The 15647-nt window shown below is 35.3% G+C and overlaps 1 protein-coding gene and 1 pseudogene across 2 annotated transcripts in view; both read right to left on the reverse strand.

Annotated features, from left to right (window-relative positions):
- The window catches only part of TBC1D5 (TBC1 domain family member 5), a 486227-nt gene that overhangs the window by 268858 nt on the left and 201722 nt on the right, over nt 1-15647 (reverse strand). The window lies entirely within an intron of this gene.
- LOC115292507 lies at nt 3015-3931 on the reverse strand (annotated as a pseudogene).

Here is a 15647-nt window from a genome sequence, read left to right on the forward strand (position 1 = left end):
GATCAAATATAAGATCCTTCAAATAATTAAGAGACTTTCAGTTTTTAAACTAGGTTTTGCCATCATAATATATTACAAAGATTTTCTTCATTTTCTACCTGTTTCAAAATGAGTATATCACATTAAATGTGACCTTCGAAGGATGAGAATAAGGAAAAAAAGCAGTTTTTCCTTCTCGAAAACACACCAAAAAAGAAGTACAACTGATTTTCCAAACAATATTAGAGAAAAGATTTCAGAGTTTCCTAAATGGGGAAAAGGCAATAAAGTTTTGAAGCAGGAAAAACTGCTTTGTTCCTTCAATCCTCTAGTTGAAATTAATTATAGCAAATGTTTATGAAAACATCTGTTCCTTACAGTTATAAATTCTTAATTTTAGTATGGACGATTCCAGATTCTTATTGTGGAAGGAGATTGTCTGACAATTGAAAGATTTACCAAAAAACAGGCAGAATTTGTAATTCTGGAAAACCGGATATACAGCGTCTATATAGCCTACAGAGATTGTCATTTGTGTAAAACATTTTAAGGGGCTTGAAACTGGTGGGTGACTGGGATTCAAAGACAAACAGGCTCCTCTTTGATTTAAGGTGTTGTACAGTAAAAACGTATCTGTAATACAAGAAAACATCAACTAAGAATTACAGATAAATGCTACCTTATTATTAATCTAATTTGGAGTAAGTATAATAAACTATTCATTTTAACAGGGATTTTAAGAAGTCGAATGCCAATACAATCATGGGAAGGTCTGTGCAGTGTTACCCAAAAAAAACAATAGAGGGTGCAAGCGAGTTTAATATGATGTTTTCAGTTGCTGTTCTGATTCCTGTTCTAAGTTGTCAGGTCGCCATAACTGTACCAAGAATGTGTAGGGTGTTTTCAGATCTCTCTCTTCCTCTTCACTTTCTTCTCTCTTCCTCCCTCCCTCATACACACATGCATAAGTGCATTATTACAGCATTATTACACAAATACCTTTAAATGATCAGACGGCACAAATACTTAAATGTGTTTTTAGATAACGGACTACCATTCAGTTGCTTGAAAAGTAACTTAACAAAAGGGTAAATTTTTAAAATACAATTGCAATTTTCAAAGTATTTCAATGTTTAATGTAGTTAACCAATAAAATAATCTAGATATATTTATTGAGGAAATTTTAATAAATGCATAAATCATATACAATCTGTAACATACATGGTATGTTCAAAAATTATTTGTGACCATTACAATTTTAAATTTAGGCAACACATCAGTTTCTCATTGGTAAATATTTTGTAAAATGAATTCCTAGCAATCACAATTAAAATAAATTGACTGATTTGGAAAAACTTTGCTTGTAGTTATATTATTTTAAATGCGGATACAAAGAGCCCGTATTTTCCATTAGTAATTTCTAACATACATGTGTCTAACTTATTAAGCAAATAGATGTATAATGGTGACTTAAATCTCAAAACAAGATAAACCAAATTCCAGACTCCATTTTAACTTTTACTGCAGTCAGGTTTAGCTAAGGGCATTTAGAGCATCTCTCTGTGCACCACTGAAATCACGCTAAATGAAGGTTTACAATAGATTTCTATAGTGCTTTTTATGCACAAACATCTGCTTCATGAAGGTAGAACCAGAGATTTTAAACTAGGTTAGGTTAAAAACAACCAGAATAATGCTATAAATAAACACGCTTACTCAATTGGGCCCTCAGTTTACATCTAAAAATCGAGTTTTAGAAGATCACATCATACTATGTACGAATTCCAAAAAGTATTACATAATTTAAAAAACAAGGTTTATCTCAAAATTGTTAGAGAAATGTCACCAAGTGTGTGTGATGAATATTTAATAGTAAGAAGCAAAAAAAGATTTGCCTTAAACTAAGTTAAAAACCAAAGCTATGGGTAGCCACATTTAGTTGTGTTAAGATAATATGCCATAAATAGTGTAAAGACCTGAAATCTTTGGGTTTTTTTTTTTAATGAATATTACTAATGAAATTTTTTTTTTTAATTTAAAACCCCATTCAAAGTAAGTTCTTCAAAAAATCCATGAGTTAGGTATATTCATGTGTGGACATATAGTAAAACAAAGTATAAGGACTCAGCATCTATGAAGACAGTAGCCACCACGGACATTATCTCGTTTCAGGAATCAGGTAAACACGTCTCTCTAGGCTAATTTATTTATGCTAAAAATCAAAGGACTACTCATTAAGTCTAAGACCCAATGCTCAAGTAAATATAAAATAATGCTTATTCAATAATTTCCATCTTCTCTATCATTATTATTTACATTCTAATGATTCAATGGCCCATATTAAGTTCTGTATATAATATTAAAAATTTTTTTCATCTCCAAAAATGTTTATTAGTTGGGGCATCTGGGTGGCTCAGTCGGTTAAGCCTCTAACTTCGGCTCAGGTCATGATCTCACATTCGTGGATTCGAGCCCTGCATCAGGCTCTGTGCTGACAGCTAGCTCACAGCCTGGAGCCTGCTTCCAATTCTGTGTCTCCCTCTCTCTGCCCCTCCCTGCTCATGCTCTCTCTCTGTCTCAAAAATAAATAAAACATTAAAAATTTTTTCAAAGATGTTATTAGCAAGATTAAAAACATTTTTTGAATGACAGAAAGGATTTCTAAACATGAAAGAGTATCAGTGCTGTAACTTTGAACCAAATATTTCCAAGTGAATATTGCTTGGATAGCTTTATGGCCAGTCTTCATTTTATTAAAAACAACCCAAATTTCTTGGTTCCATGTGAAGTTGTGGCTATTGCTTTGACTGGGAATGAGTCCCTGAAAAAAATCCTCAGAGCTGGGGTTTTGTTTTTTAAAAACATTCCTTTTACACATTACAAAGAAATCATTAGTATCTGGACTTTTTAAATCCCTACATGATATTTACAGTGGCAATCCCCAAAGGTCCTCCCTTCACAGAATCACAAATGCATACTCTCTTCTGGACTGTATGTTCTTGGTGTGGGCTCTGAAGACATGGCCTCCACGTTATTTATTCGAGTTTGAGAACAGAGACAGAATCATCCAGAACATAGTAGTCATCATATATGTCCCTTTCACACAGGTACGGTAGTCTGCTGAAAGCTATGGTAACAAAACCAGCTTTTCTGAAAACTTCAGGCAGACTATTCACTTGGACTTCCCGATTCTGTCCCTTGATTTCTAAAATTTCTCATGGTTTCTCTCACTTGCCACTTACATTTCCCACACAGGGATGAAAGGGGAAAGCCAGGGCAAGGATGACCCTAATCGGCTCCAAGATACTTCTGGTATCTTTGAACAAAGTCAGGAGCTGATCACAGCGGTCCATCAAATTCAAGCAGTTGACGTCATAGTGGAACACTGTATTCTGCCATTCACTACACCAAGAACTTTGTATTTCTTCTTCTGAAGCTGCCATATCACAGTTTCAGACAGCCTGGTGACATAAATTTCTTCAAAATGAGGGCTCATGATTTTCATGACTTCTCCATCACCAGCACCTAAATCTATGGGATTTCCAGTCTGGATTAATTTTTAGCAGTCTCTGAAACTGATCTGGTGGAAACACAAACATTGGGCCTCTTCCTAGCAACCGACTGATAATTGTTGTAGAAATAAACAGGCTAAATACAGATGACACAAAAGAGTGATATAATTGGACAAATAGCCAGCCCAGTTTCTCAATGCTGTTAAGAAGATCTGTGTTCCATTGATGAAGATAACTCTGAACAAAGACACCTTGGAATTATTCACATAATTTCTCTCTGTTGCACACCTACCCCTGGTGTTTCTCCTTCCTGCAGGCCTCGGCCACTGTGGCCCCATTGAGCCTTCTTGTCATGCACGTGTTGGGGAGAGGATGAGTGGGCTCCACATCAGCCACATGGACACCAGACTGAGGCACAACCAGCCCACAAACAGTCTCATCTAGGACCATGGCCACTAGTTTGGATCAACCACCAGTGTCAGGGCAAGGACATGAAGGTGCCATTGCCCAGACTAGAGACATTGCACCCAACTTGCCCATCCAGCCCCCTCATGGCCAAAGAAGGGGATCAAAATTATCACTTAGATAATGCAAAATCAGACACAAAAAGCAAATATACAGAAACTTTTAAATAAATATTATTTCAAATGGAAATTTTTAACTTAAGATAATTTAATTTTTAATAATATTTGTTATGCCTATTAAATCATCACTAGAATAACTTTGAAAAGGAAAGCAGTGTGACATCAGTGGAGTGGCAGAATATACAACTCAAAAGTCTCATTATCCCATAGAAATATCAAAATAAGCATGCCAACTTTGCCATAATTCTAGAAAACAGTCAGAGATTTATGAAAACTAAATTAACGATGCATGAAAAAAGAGATATCTTGAAAACTCTGGGGCATTTTTACTTGCCTTTACCCTAGCCCCTCCTTGGTACTGTAGCAAACTTGAAGAGGGACGCAGTTTCCAGTGTGGGAGATTGGTATTCGGTTCTGGGGGGGAGCAGTGCAGACCATATTTGTAAGATATTGTGTAATTCTGTTCTAACCTGTTTAGGAACTACCTGAGGGTATGACACAGAACATCTCTTTTTTGTCTAAGTCAAAAAAAGTGGTGGGCATTGCTCTTGAATACACTGCAAATTGAATTAGGAACAAGCAGATGCCTGGGACAGAAGATTACAAGTGAAACATTAAGTAGAGCCCTAGGTCTGGAGCAAGAGCTGGTGGGTATTTCCTTGGGATATTAGGGCATTCTAAAGCACCCATCTATTTAGGAAAATGTGGAACTCCATGAGCATGCCCAGAAGAAGATGTCGGATCTGATAGGAAATAAGAGAACCATAAACTTCCACCTGAAGCTGATCACTCAGAGAGTGCAAGCCTGGCTGTGATGAAGACTGCTGTGGCACAGACCCAATCTGCAAGACAAGCAGAAGTTTGGGGCTTTTGTTTGTTTCTTGTGTTTTGTTTTTTGTTTTTGTTTTCGTTTTGTTTTGTTTTTAGCTGCCAGCATTCAGAAAAAGTATCTGTCAAAACCCTAGCTGAACACAACCTAAGAAAAAGATTTCAGTGACTACATATACCACATAGATCAATGGTACAGAAAAGAGAGCCCAGAAATAAATCCACAATTATATAGTAAATTAATCTCAACCATGGAAAAAAGAGTATCCAATGGGAAAAAGGCACTCTCTTCAACAAATGGTGGTAGGAAAACTGGACAGGAACATGCAAACAATGAAACCGGACCCCTTTCTTATGCCATACACAAAAATAAATGCAAAATGGATTAAATACTTAAATGTGAGACAGAAAACCATTAACATCCTAGAAGGGAGCACAGGCAGTAAGTTCTCTGACACTGGCTACAATAACATCCTTCTAGATGTCTCCTAAGGCAAGAAAAACAAATGCACAAAGAAACTATTGGGACTACATCACAATAAAAAGCTTCTGCAGGTCAAATAAAACAACCAACAAAACTAAAAGACAACCTACTAAATGGGAGAAGGTATCTATAAATGACATATCTAATAAAGGGTTAGTATCCAAAACGTATAAATAATTATAAAACTCAACACCCAAAAAACAGAGAATCCAATTTACAAATGGGCAGAAAATATGAACAGACACTCCTCCAAAGAAGAGATAGAGCTGGCCAACAGACACATGAAAAGATGCTCAGTATAATTCATCATCAGAGAAAAGCAAACCAAAACCACAGTGAGATATCACCACACACCTGTCAGAATGGCTAAAATCAAAAACACAGAAACAACAAGTATTCACAAACATATGGAGGAAAAGAGACCCTCCCGCACTGTTGGTGGGAATGTAAACTGGTATAGGCACTATGGAGGCTAGTCAAAAAATTAAAAATAGAACTACCAGATTATCTAGCAATTCCACTATGGGACATTTACCCAAAGAATACAAAGACACTAATTTGAAGGGATACATGCACCCCTATGTTTATTACAGCATTATTTACAATGGCCAACTTATGGAAGCAACCTCCGTGTCTGTAGATGAACAGATGAATGGACAAAGAAGATGTGGTGTGCTTAAGGGTGTGTATGCATGTGTGTCTACATATATACACACAGTAGGTTACTATTCAGCCATAAAAAGTAATGAAATCTTGCCATTTGCAATAACATGGATGGAGCTAGTGAGTATAATGCTAAGTGAAATAAGCCAGAGAAAGACAAATATCACCGGATTTCACTCATATGTGTAATTTAAGAAACAAAATAAAGGAACATGGATGGAGTTGGGGAAAGAGAGGGAAACCATGAAACAGACTCATAACTGTAGAGAAGAAACTGATGCTTACCAGAGGGGTGGTGAGAGAGGTAGGCGAAATAGGTAAAAGGGATGAAGGAGTACACTTATCTTTATGAGCAGTAATATATTGAATTGCTGAGTCACTATATTGTACACCTGAAACGAATATAACACTGCATGTTAAATACGCATGAATTAAATTTTTTTAAAACATAAAATGTGGGTACCTGGGTAGCTCAGTCAGTTAAGTGTCCAACTCTTGATTTTGGCTCAGATCATTATCTCATGGTTCAGGAGACTGAGCCCCACATCATCAGGTTCTGCGCTGACAGTGTGGAACTTCCTTGGGTTCTCTCCCCTCTCTCTGCTCCTTCTCTGCTTGCACTCATACTCTCTCCTCTCTTTCCCACCCTCCCCCAAATAAATAAACATTTAAAAGAAAACATAAAATAAAAAAGGGAAGAAGAACAGAGCTGAACAGGAGCAGGTATTTTGTATGCTATGAAGTTTTGGTATCAATTTGAAGAGATTGTTACAAATTTAGGATGTTAAATGTAATCTCTATGATATCCCCAGAGACCATAGCTAAGTAAATTACACAAAAGGAATGAGAAGAAATTCAAAATGGTCACTACAAAAAAACCCCAAAACTAAACATAAGAAAAAAGCAGTAACAAAGGGAAAGAGAGGGGAAAAGGATACAAGACAGAACAAAATAGCAGAATTAAGTACTGTTGTATGAGCAGTTACTTTAAATGTAACTGTATTAAAGTTTCTAGTAAAACATGGAGATTAGCAGAATGGATTAAAAAAATTATGCAACTATATCTTACCCACAAGATCCAAATCTTAAGATTCAAAGACACAATACATTGAGAGTGAAAGAGTAGATAAAGATATTCTATGTAAAAAGCAGTTTAAAAAAAAAAGGAGGTATACTAGTATAAGAACAAAATAGACTAAGACAAAAGCTCTTTCAAGAGACAAAGAAGGACACTATGTATTAATACAAGGGCCAATTAACCAGGAAGATATAATTATTATTAACATATATGCACCAAACAATAAAACATGAAAATATATGAAGCAAACACTAACAGAATTGAAGGGGAAAACCCACAGTTCTGCAAAATTAGTTGAAAATGTCAATTTACCATTCTCAGTAATAGACAGAAGCTCATGAAGGAGATAGAGGACTTGAATAAGAAGGTAAACCAACCAGGCCTGACAGACATATGTAAAGCACTGTACCCGACAACAGGATACACAATCTTCTCAAGCACCCATGGGACATTTTCCAGAACAGACCATGTATTAGGTCACAAAACAAGTCTCAATATGTAAAAAGACTGAAATCATATATATCTTTGATATAAGGAAATTAAGCTAGAAGTCAACTGCAGAAGGAAAACAATATTTTCAAGTATAAACGCAAATATATGTATCTATAGATGGAGAAAGGACAAACGAATAAATATGTGAGTGGATTCTATTTAAACGTGGTTTTAACGTTTAAGGGAAAAAATATACTACTGATGATCTTTCATTAAATTTCAAAGTAACTTCTGGGAACAAAACACTGAATTGGTAAAATTAAATCGCCACATTCCATTTAATGAAATTTTTAAGTAAAGGCCTCAGTACCTCACAACTAAAGTTAAGACTCAAGCAAGACAACCCTGAATGCATGCTCTACCATTTACTTGCTGTTACTGACCATGCAGTATCTCAGTTTCTTCATTTGGAAGATGGGAAGATAACAGTTTCTACCACAAAGTGGTTATGAGAATTAAGTAAGTTTAAGTAAAGTGTTTAGTGTAGCATAATGTAATTCCTCAATAAATGTTAGCTATATTTTTTCTGAACATATTAATATATTTTACATGCTAGATTCAGCGGAGGGATACAATTAAAAGGCTGTTAGTTCTATATGTTATAGAGAATAAGCTTATTCATAATTTAAATAATTGAAAACTGGAACTCTTCTAGTAATTAAAAAGTATTATTTCTGATCAATTATTTAATTAACAAGAAATTTATTTAATGGGTTATACAACTCTGTCAAGTTCTGTGGTATTCTTTTAATATCCTTCTTGGGGTGCCTTGGTAGCTCAGTCAGTTAAGTATCCAACTGGCTCAGCTCACCAGTTCCTGAGTTTGAGCCCAGTATCAGGTTCTGTGTTGACAACTCAGAGCCTGGAGCCTGCTTCCAATTCTGTGTCTCCGTCTCTTTCTTCCCCTCCCCTGCTTGTGCTGTCTCTGTCTCTCAAAAAAATGAATAAATGTTAAATAAAATTAATCTTTCCTGATGATGATCATACCAAAGACTGATTATGATATAGAGACAGTAGAAAAATAGCAAAATTAAATAAAATTTAACTTTATTAAATTAATAAAATTAAATAAGACTAAAATTAAATAAAAATAAAAAAACTTTTAGGAAGAATTATTGATTCTGCAAATGAATAAAAAGGTGTAATTTCAAAGATAATCACAAGTATAATTATCTAATTTAAGTTAACCTGTAATAATACACAAATGCAAATATTTCTATTTATTGTAATTGTTATTTTGGGGCATATTGTTATTTCTCCAGGCATTTCATGGATTTAAAGCTGCTTGATATGTGGGAAGGGCGGGAGGAAGTAAGTAGACAAGGAATCAATCAGGAAAGCAATTCTAAAGCAAAATTAATCTCTCTGGATCCTAAAGAGAGAACGAGAATGTGTGTACAAGTATGTCTGCCATGCTTTTGAGAAAAGGGAAAGAGAAAGAGAAAGGAGAGAGAGAGAGAGAGAAAGGTGAGATGGAGATAATCATGGATGGGTCTATGATTCCCTACTTTTAAATGGTTTTCTAGATTATTCTGATGATCCGTGAGTCTTTTTTTAGTCCAAAATAATAAGCTTCTACTGTACTAAAAGTGAATTTCTTGTTGAAGGCAGATTAATTTGTCCCAGAGTGATTACTGAGTATCTTGTGTGTCATCACTTACTGTGCACTATCATAAGCACAAGCTTCGATCTCATTTGCCAGCAGCAGTAGGGGGCCACACTGAACTATGTCAACACCGTGCACTACCCTAATAGGACCAGTAGCACATACTGATGATTGGCGGAAGGGTACAGACTGGAGATGCCAAAAGATGCTTCAAAAGCACCTTCCAACAAGAGCGACACAATGTCGATGCTGTAACTTCAAAAAGTATAAAGTACATTTATACTAAGTAGATCAACAACAAATTTGAGAAGAGCTTCTTCAGAAGTACGTGTATTAACAAAGAATATTTGAAAATATTTCTTTGTACCTATAGAAAGAGTAGTAAGGTCAAGGATGAGTATTATATAATTTTCCCTTTGCTGTATTTTTTAACAAAATTTAAATAATGATTTGGTTTAAACCTTAACTAAAAGTTTTAGTTTTGCTACTAATCTTAACAAATGTTTAAATCAAACGCCCCCGCCCCCAAACACACACACACACACACACACACACACACACACACACACACACACACTAGCTTTTCAAAGAAAAGCTAATTGATTTAGGTAATTCTAACCCTGATGTTAAATTTCTGTTAAGTACCTAAGTAAATATAATAACATTATTTGCCAAATAAAATGGAGTATATCTAGCACTGAAGTCCTATGTCATTGTTTATAAATCTTTCAAATAATAACTATATATAATATGTTTTTATTATTCTTTTTCTTCACTTTATAAATAAGGAAATACCTTTTTCTGCAAAACAGATTCCTTTGGTCACCTCCCATTTTCACTCTTGATTAGTGCTAAATACTTAGGATCGGTTTAACACCTGGTGGACAAGACCTCAAGAAAATATAATGATATCCAGGGGCTCTTGGGTGGCTCAGTCAGTTAAGTGCCCAATTTCGGCTTAGGCCATGATCTCACAGTTTGTGGGTTTGAGCCCTGCTATGGGCTCTGTGTGACAGCTCAGAGCCTGGAGCCTGCTTTGGATTCTGTGTCTGCCTTGCTCTCTGCCCTTCCCCCTGGCCCCCTGTCAAAAGTAAACAAACATTAAAAAAAAATTTTAATGTAAAGATATCTACTTCCCAAAAGTGATTAGCTTAGCTAATTATTAAATATCACCCTTTTTGTATGAAAAATTAAAGTGAATTATTTGAAGGATAAAAATGACCATCCATGAACCACAAGGTAAATAATCCTACTTATGTCTTAAATGACAGCTAACTGAACAAGTTGTTATGTCAAAGATTTACTTAAAAGGTATGATGGGCATTTTAACTATACATCCCAAAGCTCTGCTGAAGAACAAAGGGTAAAAACTCAAACATATCTTTATTCATACAAATGATTTACTAAACTAAATCACATTAAAATATGGTAATCTAAAATCCTTAAGTACGATATAAGAAATGTTCTAGTATTTACCATTTCCTTTATATAAAGTTTCAAAAACATTTCAATTGATCCATAAAAGTGTTTTATTTTGTCAATTATTTTTGTTATGACAGTAAGAATTATACTAGAATCTGATTTTTAAAGAAAAATTATAAATCCATAAATGAAGTTCTATTTACCAATTTAGGATAAAGTATAAATTACTTATTAGCAGAGATGATTTTTTAAACCTGATAACTAGGAATACATAAAAGATAAAATGACTTCTTGAATTTGTTAGGAAATGTGCAAAGTACCATATTCAACTATCCTTTTAGAGAATAAAACATATTATTCAAATTAGTTCTTTATTGAGCATTTTATCCAAATGAATATATTTAGTTATCTAGACAAATTTGAAAATGGGCCCTAATTAATAAATGTATTTACTGGTTCAAACTTCTAACCAGGCAACTAGATTGTGTGATAGCTCTCCTACTTTATTCTTTCAACAATTATGTGTTGAATACCCCCTACATTTTAGCACTAATAATATAATCAGAAGCAAAAGCTGAAAACCCATCCCTGACATCCTTAAATTTGTTGAAAGTTCAGCAAAGAGAGAGACAAGGAAATGTACAATGACAAATCTGAAAAGTGTTACAGAATAAAGATACACACCTTACTGTAAAATAACAAATGAGAGGGGAGGGGTCACTGGCCAGGAAGTACATAACAGGCACTCCACTAGAGCTCAGCACGTGCCAGAATTCTGTGGTCACGTTAAGGGTTTGGTCAAGATGAATAGGAAGGCAGTGAAAGAACGGTTTTAAGGAAAAGTAAAACATGATAAGGCTTGCAGCCTGAGAAAGATCACTTCAACTTCATGATGAAGGAATTTGAGAGTGGGTGTAAGGAGAAAGTAAGTAGACGGAATAATACTGCATGAAAAGCCCTCCAAGGCGAAAAATGATGATAAACTAGTCATGCTGATGATGTCATTATCATGCCATCTTAGGAATGACAGCTCCCCATTTTTAAACCTTGTTAATATTGTTTACTGAGAACTTACTATGTGCCAGATAGTTTTTAGAACATGGAAATATTACAGTAAACAAAACAGAATGAAGTGTGGGAGTGGGGGGGAAGCAGGAGAAAGGAAAATGAATTCTTAACAGATAAGGTCAGATAATTTTAAAAAAGCTGTGAGGAAAATACAGCAGAATGATGCAATATTTGGTAGGAGTGGACGCTCTCTGCAGGGAGAGGAGACACCGGATTTGAGGCTCTAGTAACCAGAAAAAAAAAATACCCATTTAAATATCAATGGCAAATGGCACAGCCTGCAAGGGCCCTAGAGCAGAAACTGGCTTTAAAAAAAAAAAAAAAGAAAAATGAGGGGGGGAAAAAAAAAGACAAGATGGCTCAAAAGCTAGGAATTTGAGATGAGGTCTGTGGGAGGAGGAATGGCCACTGGACTTAAAGTTTTACAGGGAGGAAGTCTAGATTTTATAAGTACAGTGAGAAGCCACCATAGGTTTTTAAATGATGAAAAAGATCTATTTCATGTTTGAGAAAGAGGATTCTAGTTGCTGTGTAAAACTGGATTGAAACTGGAAGACAAGATGGCAGCTAAGAGATCAGTTACAATTAGCCATCATAGGATAACCTGATAAAATGGGCAGAACAAACTGCATACTTAATTCTATGATAGTTTAAATGATGACTTGAAATTTTAAATCCTCTGAAATTATTTATGTGGTGGAAAAGTCAATAACTGTACTAATATTTTATTTCTGTACCCAATAAAGAATTATCTTAATTTAGTTGAGTTTTTTATTTATTTTTACAAACTGCTTTCTATATACATCAGAAATTAATTTGGTCTCTAAATAAGACTGACATCTGGTCGCAAACAGAAGAAACAGTAAGATAGCACATTATAGATTACTAGTAGGATTTCCAATCCCATCCAACACGGAGGATCATTGCAAACCTCTCCCCCCGACTGATCACAACTAAAAACTCTGAGCAAAATACTAAAAACAACTTCTTGAGGACTCTGAAATGTAAACAATAGCAGGCATATTGGACAAAAGCCTCAAAGATAGAGTGGTGTTGAGTGTTTGGGGCTTTTTTCTTACATGTCCCAGCCTTTTTTTTTTTTTTTGTAAATTTATTTTTGAGAGACAGTGTGAGCAGGGGACAGTCAGAGAGAAAGGAAGATACAGCATCTGAAGCAGGCTCCAGGATCTGAGCTAGCTGTCAGCACAGAGCCTGAAGTGGGGTTCAAACTCACAAACCACGAGATCATGACCTGAGCTGAAGCCAGACGCTTAACTGTCTGAGCCACCCAGGCACCCCTACATGTCCCAGCTTTGAGCTGAACTAAGTAACAGGCACTGAGAGCAAAGATTCCAATCCCATTTTTCTGGGACTGAGAAAATAATCCTCTTTTTTTTCCCCTTTTTTTACTTCCAACCTTGCAACAGGCCAGGCTTAACTGAAGAACTACACTGCCCCGGGGGTGGGTGGTAGCAGTGAGTGCACAAGACCCAGAGGGATAAAGCGATCTTTTCAGATAGAATACAAAAAAGGAAGACCGTGCAGTGTGAACAGTGAGTGGGGAACCCCACTATGGTTTTTTTGTGTGTGTTTTCTCTTTCTCTCATCATTTTGCCATGAAAGGGGGCCCATTTGTGTGGAACCACCCGAGAGCATGAGAAGCAACGCTCTGACAAACAAGGCAGAGAGTGTGGGGTTAATCCTTGAGAAGAACACACCGGGTGAGGGGATCCTCCACTTCTGTATATGAACGGACACAAGCCCTAGGTTCACCTGAAGCTGTATATGCTCAAAACATATCCAAAGCACAGCAAAAACTGAAAGTTGACATAGGACATAAACTACCACTATAGTCTCAAACTAACCCCTGAGGTTGACATGCAAGTAGGACTCAAAAAGCACAGAAAAGACTTTAAAAACTGAACTGACATTGAAACACCACCCCCACCACAGAAGGTAAGGCCAAACTTGTAGTATGAACCTAGTTGTGCTGGCTGCTGGAGGAGAGCTGGAAGAGTTAAGAAAAAAGGAAAAAAGAAACGAGAACAGAAACAACGACGACAAAAATATTTCCCTAGGGCATTTAACAAGATCTCGAGTTTAGAAATGAAATACTCAAAATGTTCATGATACAATCCAAACTTATTTGATACATCAAGAATGAGGAAACTCTGGCCAACATTCATGGTATAACACAATCAACCCTGAGATGACTTAGATTCTGGAATCAACAAAGCTTTAAAAAACCTACTATATAACTTTTTGCCAATAACCATATTCTTGAAGGACAGACATTCATAGTAAAAGAAAAAAGAAAAAGAAACTATTAAAAAGAATGAAATTTAAAATTTAAAACTATAAACTACAGTATCTGAAATTTTTAAAAAAATTAGTACATGGGCTCAAAATCAACATGGAGTTGACAGAAGAACAAGACAATGAACGAGAGAGCTCCCTCCCACCCTCCCTCTCTCGCTATCTCTCCCTCTCACTCAAAATAAATAAATAGGGGCGCCTGGGTGGCTCAGAAGGTTAAGCATCCCACTTAGGCTCAGGTCATAATCTCACGGTTCATGGGTTCAAGCCCTGTGTTGGGCTCTGTGCTAACAGCTCAGAGCCTGGAGCCTGTTTTGGATTCTGTGTCTCCCCCTCTCTTCACCCCTCCCCTACTCAGGCTCTGTTTCTGTCTCAATAATAAATAAACATAAAAAGAAATTTAAAAAATAAACTTTAAAACATTATTAGTACCACTTTATCTAAATCAATATAATCTATTTTTGCAGATGTATTCAAATATAGTTTCAGCATAAAGAATATAAAAATTATCTAAATGAAGAATGAGATTACACCAGAATATAAAAATTAATCTCACATTCAACTTTTCTTTCATTTCTTAGATTTCATGTTCCCATTAAAAATACATATACACTGGGGCACCTGGGGGGCTCAATTAAGCACCCAACTCTGGCTCAGGTCATGGACTTGGGGTTCATGAGTTCCAGCCCTGCATCGGGCTCAGAGCCTGCTTCAGATTCTGTGTCTCCCTCTCTCTATGCCCCCACTCCACTCATGCTCTTTCTCTCTCAAAAATAAATAAAAACATTTAAAAAATTTTAAAAATACATACACATTTAAAACTTGTATATATTGAAAGAAATTAAGACCAGCAAAGAAATTTTGAAAAAAAAAAAAAAAAAAAAAAAGAAGAAATAAAGGAAAACTCCCTATAGTATAATTACATAGGGGGGAATATTTTCTCTTTTTTCCCGTAAAGTTGAAATCATGCACGATACAAACAATTTTATGTTCTATTATCTCATGTATTATAAGTGTAAATACTTTTCCCATATTATTTTTAAAACTATTTACAACAAAATGTTAAATGCCTGCATAACAGAGTAATCAATGAATGTTTTATCATTTATTTAACCATTCTATCACTGGATATTTCTGTATTTAAAGTAGTTACCTATTCTTATTACCACTATGATCAATATCTTTGTGTGTAAGTCTTTCCCTGGCTGTCTTAAGATACAAAACTAAATTGGTTGAGGGATAAGTATTAACAAAATTACCAAATTAATACAAATTGATAAAAATTACAAAACTCATACATGATTCTGTGGAAAACTTTCAAATGCAGATTCATACAAGGAAGAAGATAAAAAGCCTCATAATTCTGTTAATATTTTGACAGATTTCTTTAAATTTTTAATGAAATGCACTACATATTCTAATATTTGCATACAATATACAGTTTAATACTATAGTAAAACAAGCTTCAATGGCTGCACAGAATTTTAAATAATAGCTGATCTTCATGGCATATTATAAACCACCAATAAGTAAATATATTCCTACTACTGCTCACTCTAGACATCCATATAGAACTATCCATGTGGAAGTAACCTGATGAATGTCAATGCCTAAA

This window comes from Suricata suricatta, chromosome 5 (genome assembly GCF_006229205.1).
Source record: "Suricata suricatta isolate VVHF042 chromosome 5, meerkat_22Aug2017_6uvM2_HiC, whole genome shotgun sequence".
Taxonomy (NCBI): domain Eukaryota; kingdom Metazoa; phylum Chordata; class Mammalia; order Carnivora; family Herpestidae; genus Suricata; species Suricata suricatta.